Below are 6,570 nucleotides of genomic sequence, written 5' to 3' on the forward strand. Positions count from 1 at the left end.
CAGCAGTGGGAGAGATCTGATGTTGTCAACCCCCTCAGGCCTTTAGCCTTCAAGGGGCCATTTAGTTTACAATTTAAATGATAGTAGCCATTCCTCAGAACTCAGCCGTCTTTATAAAGCTAATGAGAGACCACCAGGCCAGGAGGATACAGAAACCTGAATTCTGTTAAGGTGTAGACATAAACAATTGCCAGCCTTTATTCCGGAGGTCACAAGATATGCAACTACCCCAATTATTCCTGCAGAAAACGTCACTATCGCAGAACCTATGATTGGCCTTTTGGAATATCTTTTTTTTTTTTTTTTAGACAGTTTCGCTCTTGTTTCACAGGCTGGAGTGCAATGGTACGATCTCAGCTCACGGCAACCTCTGCCTCCCGGGTTCACACGATTCTCCTGCCTCAGCCTCCCAAGTAGCTGGGACTACAAGCATGCACCACCATGCCTGGCTAATTTTGTATTTTTAGTAGAGACAGGGTTTCTCCATGTTGGTCAGGTTGGTCTCGAACTCCCAACCTCAGGTGATTGGCCCGCCTCGGTACGCTGCAATTCCCTAAGATTTCATCTCCATCCCAGCCAATCGGCAGTGGGCACCCATTGCATAGCCACCCCTACTTCTTCCCTCAAACTACCTCTGAAAAACCCCTAAACCAGGAACCTTCCAGGAGGTTAGTTTGAGTGATAACTCTGTCTCCCACATGGTGTTACTGGCCTCACATTAATTACACTCTTTCTTTACTGCAATGCTGTGAATTGATTTTGTTTGTGCAGAGGGCAGGAAGAACCCACTGGGCGGTTACAATAGGTGAGAACAAGGCTTGGACCCAGTTCCATTAATATATGACTCCAGGGCCAGTATATTCTCCACCTTGACCCAGTGCTGTTGCCTGAAATTTTAGTTGCATCATGAGAGAGGTGAAGTAGATACAAGAAATCACTTTCTGGAAACATATTATTCTCAAAGAGCATTTGGAGCAAGGCATTGACTGAAGGGAGATATGAATGAGACAAAATTCTGGAGGTGGGGGCGGTGGACCTCAGAGAAGCCTAGAGCCCCTGGGACTGACTATTCTCCTTTATTATGGGGGAAGGGGTAGAAGACAATCCCCTTAAGCAGTGACAAAACACTTCTTTGTGCCGCCTGTAACACTCAGCCCCAGTCATGGACAGATGGCACTGTGGTGGTGCTAGAGTCTGGCAGAACAAAAGGACTCAGGCTTCCGAGTCAGACCATCCTGGGAAGGCATCCCAGCTCAACCACCTCTGAGCCAGTCGCTTAAGCCCTCTGAGCCTCACTTTGCCATCTCTGTGAAATGGAGCAACGCCAGCCCTGCCTCATTATCTGAGATAATGCCCGTGGCCAGCCTGGTACATAGTGAGAGGCCCACACATGCCAGCCTGCCTCTCCCTTTGCTCAGCTGAACCAGGGGGCTGACATTTTCAGAAAAGTCTTGCCAAAGCACAAGGAGAAGGGCAGAAAGGGAACAAACAGAGAAAATATCTTTCTTTCTCAAGGCTCTTTAGTTGCAAGGAATAAAATCCACTCAAAATATCTGGGACAAAACTAGTAGCTTCCCAAGAGAACAGAGCATCTCAGGGGACATAGGCCTGGGTCAGAACTGTTTCTGGTGGTGTCTCCATGTCTCTCTGGAACTCCAATGCCTTGTTTCCCCTCCCCTTCCTGTGTCGGGGCTTCTGGCTCCTCTCTGGAAACTGGCGTTCCCGGCTTCTCTATGGGGTCACACACGTGCATGGCACGGCTCCCTGGGGTTCAAGCCTTTATTCAAGCGCTCAGGGGTACGAACAGCATCATTTCGAAGTCTGATTGGCCCAGCTTACTGTCAGGTATGCATCCTGGGCCAATCAGACGGGCCGGAGGTGGGCTCACTGAGTGGTTGCCGGGGGGCTATGTCCAGGGCAAGGGCAGTGCTTACGTGCAGTGACTGGCCTCCAAGGTGGCCCCCCACAACCCTGTCTCCTGGTGTTTGTGCCCTTATGTGCCCCCCAGCCTTGCATGCGGGCTGGCCCAGGGACTCACTGCTAATGAATAGCACATTGCAAAAGGGATGGGATGTCACTTCCAAGAGAAGGTTAGAAAAGCCCCTGGCTTCCCTCTTGCTGGCCTTCTCCTATCTCTCTTGCTTTCTCTCCTGCTCACTTGGCAGAGCCAGCTGCCATGTCAGGCGCTTTGCATTAAGATCCCACGTGGCCAGGAACCAGTGTCTCCAGTCAACAGCCACCTCTGGCTTGGGTCACTGGGCAGATGATGTAAGAAAGTCCAGAGGAGGGGTGGGGAGGTAAATGGACTCAGACCTGGTCAGGTAGGGTAAGAACTGCCCAGAGGACCCCCAAGTGGAGAGAGCAGAAACCATGGCACCCCTGCTACCTTCAATTGGGTGCTCTGGGAACAGATTCTGAGCCAGGGGGTTGGGTGAGGTTTATGGGGAATGTTGTCAGGAATGACTCCGCACAGAAATGATGAAGTCAGGGAGGGAGACGTTGGCCTGCAGTGTGACTGCTGTCAGTGTGACTGACGCGAGGCTGCTGTCGGTCCTGTGTTAAGTCCCAGAGCTGGACGGCAGTTCAGGGTTACCCTGAATTGAGACTAAGGGCCCCAGCTTCTGTATCCCCACATCAGCCCAGGCTGCCTCCCACAGCGGATACACCTAGGCAGAGCAGTTCCCTGTGGCCAAGGACAGTCTCCAGCTAGCAGTGCAGCTGACAGTCTGCAGCTTGTAGTCCCAGAAGCCCAGGAAGTTGGCCCGGAAGAAGAAATTCGGGTGAAGCCCCTACCCTATTTCCAATCTGCATCCCATTCTGGCCCCCTGGAGGGCTGGGGTAGGGGGGGTCGTGAGGGTCAGCCTCCAGCTCGTCCCCTCACCTGCCTCAGCCAGCAGGCACCGAAATGATGGCACGCTCCTTGCTCTCCCACTCTGCCCGCTGTGCCCACAGAGCGGCTCTTTCTAATGTATTTTTTACAAACAGAGCTGGGTTTTCCTTTGATGCAAACACCAGAAGCAATTAGAGTCACTTGTTACCACATTTCCATGGCTGATCTCTGGAGCATCAGGCAAGTTGTCATCATCACCACCAGGGGCACAAGAACCCACCACCGGGGACTCACAGGGCTGGGGGCTGCCTCCCAAGGGCTGGACAAGTTCTCTCCCCAGGGGGTCTCTCACACCCCGTAGCTGATTCACTAGCAAATCCTACTGGATCTCCCTTCAGAATACATCCAGGATTAGATTTCTCACCACCTCCTTGACCACCTTGGTCCAAGCCTGCAGCATCTCTCGCCTGACCACCACAGCTACCTCTTCAATCTCCCTGCTTCTGCTCATCCTTGCCTCACTACAGCACAGCTGTCAGACTGATCCAGCAATCTCACAACTGGGTATCTACCCCAAAGGCAGAAAAACTCATTCTATGAAAAAGACACATGCGCATGTTTGTTTATTGCAGCACAACTCAAACTTGCAAAGACGTAGAACCAACGTAAGTGCCCACTGGCCAATGAGTGGATTTTTAAAATGTGGTACATACACACCATGGAATAATACTAGCCATAACAAGGAATGAAATCATGTCTTTTGCAGCAACTTGGATGGAGCTGGAGACCATTATTCTAAGTAACTTAGGAATGGAAAACCAAATACCATTATGTTCTCAATTATAAGTGGGAGCTGAGCTAGGAGTATGCAAAGGCATACAGAGTGGTATAATGGACACTGGAGACTCAGAAGGGGGAGGGTGGGAGGGGAGCAGGAAATAAAAAACTATATATTGGGTATAATGTACACTACTTGGGTGATGGGTGCACTCAAATCTCAGAATTCATCACTACATAATTCATCCATGTAACCAAAAAACCACTTGTACCCCAAAAGCTATCGAAGTAAAAAGAATATTTAAATAAAAAAACTGGTTGGGTGCAGTGGCTCATGCCTGTAATCCCAACACTTTGGGACGCCACAGCAGGCAGATCACCTGAGGTCAGGAGTTTGAGACCAGCCTGGCCAAGATGGCGAAACCCTGTCTCTACTAAAAATACAAAAATTAGCTGGGTGTGGTGGTGGATGCCTGTAATCTCAGCTACTTGGGAGACTGAGGCAGAAGAATCCCTTGAATCCAGAAGGTGGAGGTTGCAGTGAGCCAAGATCGCACCAATGAACTCCAGCCTGGGGAACAGAAGCAAAACTCCGTCTCAAAAATAAATAAATAAATAAATAAAATTTAAAAAACTAAGTCAGATGATGTGCATCCTCTGCTCAAAATCCTGCTGTGGCCCCCAGCTCACTCTGAGAAAAGCCCATACAAGCCAATACAGTGGCCTTTCTGTGCTCATTTCTGCTTCCCTCCTGCTCGCTCATTCTGCTCCCTTCACAATTGCCTCCTTCAAACTCAACAGGCACATTCCTGCCCCAGGACCTTTGCGCTTGCTTTTCCTCCATCCTGGAATATTTTTACAGCCCCACCTCCTGCAGACCCCCATTCTGATATCATCTCTTTAGCAAGGCTCTCCCTGACCACCTTATTTTATTTTTGAGATGAAGTCTCGCTCTGTCACCCAGGCTGGAGTGCAGTGGCGTGATCTCAGCTCACTGCAACCTCCACCTCCCGGGTTCAAGTGATTCTTGTGCCTCAGCCTCCTGAGTAGTTGGGATTACAGGGGTGCGCCACCACACCCGGGTAATTTTTGTATTTTTAGTAGAGATGGGGTTTCACGACGTTGGCCAGGCTGGTCTCGAACTCCTGGCCTCAGGTGATCCGCCCACCTCGGCCTCCCAAAGTGCTGGGATGACAGGCATGAGTCACCGCACCCAGCCTTGACTGCCCTGTTTTGACTTGCAGACTCTCACCAGCTCTCCCATCCCTCTGCCCTGGTCCATTTGCCCCCTTCATGAGTTGACACCTAAGAAGTCACATATTTTCCTTGTTTATTTTATTCATTATTTGTCTTTCCCTTTATCTTCATGGGGGCAGAGATTTTTGCCTTTTTTGTTTGGTGACTAGAATCCTACCTCATGCTTGGTAGGAAAGCTCAATATTTATTGATTGCATGAATTAAAAAAATGAATGACAGGCTGGGCATGATGGCTCACACCTGTAATCCCAGCACTTTGGGAGGCTGAGGTGGGCAGATCACCTGAGGGTCGGGAGTTCAAAACCAGCCTGGCCAACTTGGTGAAACCCCATCTCTACTAAAAATACAAAAATTAGCCAGGCGTCGTGGTGGGAGGCTGAGGCGGGAGAACTTCTTGAACCCAGGAGGTGGAGGTTGCAGCGAGCTGGGATAACGCCACTGCACTCCAGCCTGGGCATGAGTGAGACTCCATCCCAAACAAATGAAAATAAAAAATAAAATAAATAATGAATGGTTGACCCTAACACTTTTCTCCTCACATCAGCCCTTAGAGGTGGGTATTATTATCCCCATTTTACAGATGAGAAAACAGAATCCCAAAGGCTGGATGCCCTGGCCAAGGGCACACAGTTCACAAGCGGCCAAGGCAGAGTTCATGTTAGTTTGGGTTTTCTCGCGCCACCTCTTTCACTCACACCTGCGGCTCCTTCCTCTGGGAAGGCTCTTCTCGTGGCTGGCTCCATCTCCAGCTCAAAGTCAGCTCTTTGGAGAGGCTTCCCTGAACTCCCTGCTTCTCAGTTGCTGTCACTGTGTCCGCTGCATTTCCTTCACAGCCCACTGGACATTCTGAAGTTACCTACTGCCTGCCTGTCGGGGTGTAGGTGAAATGACAGGTTTAGGAAGGGTGCCATTTGGAGGACAGTGAGGTGCTTGAAGATGACCTCAGTCTTCTGACCACAATGCCCTCTCGAGGGGAACTCACAAAAGCATAGAAAATCAACTTGCCAAATGACCAATTTACCAGATAATTGATTCACTAAATATTTGTTTCTATTCTACTTAGGAAGTTTCAGCAATTTGTGTTGCAAATCATTTTGGAAGCCTTGGAGGACTTTTTTTTTTTTTTTTTTTTTTTTTTTTTTTTTTTTTTTTTTTTTTTGACGTTTGGGTCTCATTGTAGCCAGAGGGAGGGGCCATCCCTGTGCCGCCTCCACATGCCTGCCTTCTGCCTTCAAAACAACGGGGAATGTGCCCCTAAAGCTTCCTCTAACATGGCTGCTATGGCCACAGCCCTCAGGCAGGGCATCAGAAGGGAGGCCTCCTGACCAGCATTCGGGCAGCTGGATCCATCACAAACACATGGTCCCAGCCAGAGGCCCAGGCCACTGCCACACCAGGCTGGGTCATTTCAAAGGTCACATAAACCAGGGAAGTTCAAGTGAGGGAAGTGAGGCATTTGCCTCGGATATAAAGTTTAGGGGACTCCAAAACACACAAAAGTCATGAGAAGTGTTTCAATGCAATGTGTTTTAAATCACAATTAATGCAAAAAATTCATGACGTACAAAATGACAACGTTTTAAATAGAGTCATGATCAGTAACAATGCTGTGACAAGCCATATTGGAGCGTGAGGGTAAAGGAAAAATCAATTATCCTGTTCCTGTCTTTATTTAAAATGCATTTTGCTCACCCTGGATTTTTTTT

Source organism: Rhinopithecus bieti, unplaced genomic scaffold (assembly GCF_001698545.2).
Source record: "Rhinopithecus bieti isolate Rb0 unplaced genomic scaffold, ASM169854v2 scaffold_13348, whole genome shotgun sequence".
NCBI classification, from domain to species: Eukaryota; Metazoa; Chordata; class Mammalia; order Primates; family Cercopithecidae; genus Rhinopithecus; species Rhinopithecus bieti.